The 1447-nt window shown below is 45.1% G+C and overlaps 1 pseudogene; it reads right to left on the reverse strand.

Annotated features, from left to right (window-relative positions):
- Positions 1–271: 271 nt before the first annotated feature.
- Positions 272–1219, reverse strand: LOC114212725 (olfactory receptor 1L3-like; annotated as a pseudogene).
- Between the last annotated feature and the right edge of the window lie 228 nt (positions 1220–1447).

Raw genomic sequence — 1447 nt, forward strand, 5'->3', positions numbered from 1 at the left:
TGTAAAGAAATGGGCCCTGATGAGGTGGCTTTGATTGGTGGATACGCACACACACACACATTTATATGTATGTATATATATATTATTACACTACAAGATAAATATAAGATATTATGAATATATAAAAATGGGTACAATATTCTAGTCTGGTCACTTATACAATTTCCCATGAACGCTTGGCTTAGGTATGCTAACCTCTAGTAGCTTGATATGTTTACCAGGAATCAGCAGAAATGAGGGCTCAAAGGAGAAGACTCACTCCTGAGTGTGCTCACGAAGGTGCTGCCTGGGACCTCCTCCAGCCCATCAGCTTCCTCATGCCCCGCTTCATGTCTTTGTTCCTCAGGCTGTAGGTAAAAGGGTTCAGCACGGAGGACAGAATCATGTAGATGACTGTTGCCACCCTGTCCTTGATGGTGTAGCTGGACAGGGGTCGGAAATAAATGTAAATAATACTTCCATAAAAGAGGGTCACCATGGTGAGGTGGGAGCCACAGGTAGAGAAAGCTTTATGTTTCCCAGCAGCTGAGGGGATCTTAAGAACAGCAATGAGGATCCGGAAGTAAGAGATGATAATGCACATAAAGGGGGTCACCAGGGTTATCAATCCTTCTGTGTTAATTACAACTTCATTGACGAATGTGGAGGAACAGGATAATTTCAGCAGATGGTTGATGTCACAGAGGAAGTGGCGGATAACATTGGAGTCACAGAAGGTGAGACGATTTATCAGGAGAACTAGTTAAGAGGGAATGGAGGTCAGAGATGGAGCAGGAGAAGACCAGCAGCAAGACACAGCGGCAGTGGCTCACGATGGTGACATAGTGGAAGGGGTCACGATGGCCACAAAATGGTCAATGGCCATGGCCGCCAGGAGGTAGCTTTCTGTGTTGGCAAAAGCCAAGAAGAAATACATCTGGGTCATACACTCAGCATAGGAAATGGACTTCTTCTCTGACAGGAAGTTCACCAGCATCTTGGGAACGATGGTTGTTGTGTAGCGAACGTCAATGAAAGATAAGATGCTGACGAAAAAATACATAGGTGTCTGGAGCTGAGTGTCAGAGCTGATGGCCAGGATGATGAGCAGGTTTCCCACCAGTGTGACCATGTACATGATGAAGAACAGGGCAAAGAGTGGCTTCTGGTCCTCTGGCCAGGAGGACAGTCCCAGGAGGATGAACTCGGAGACACTGCTGGTTTGGTTGACCCTCTCCATAATCCTGCATGTGCCAATGAATATGGAAAATCCTAGAATTTTCAATTCAACAAGTTTCAATTTATTCCTATCTCTCCTAGGATTCCTATAAATCGTCCATGATTCTGTCTTCCCTTCCGCAGTCCACAAGAAGTTGAACAATACAAAAGTTTAACCTGTGTTAAATGCAGGGATATCAGAGAGAGGATTTCCTTTCAGAAAGAATCCCAGGTGGACCTCAGTGATGCA

This window comes from Eumetopias jubatus, unplaced genomic scaffold (assembly GCF_037043125.1).
Source record: "Eumetopias jubatus isolate StellerSeaLion01/CBP00866 unplaced genomic scaffold, mEumJub1_p1.0 scaffold_15, whole genome shotgun sequence".
In the NCBI taxonomy this organism is placed as follows: Eukaryota; Metazoa; Chordata; class Mammalia; order Carnivora; family Otariidae; genus Eumetopias; species Eumetopias jubatus.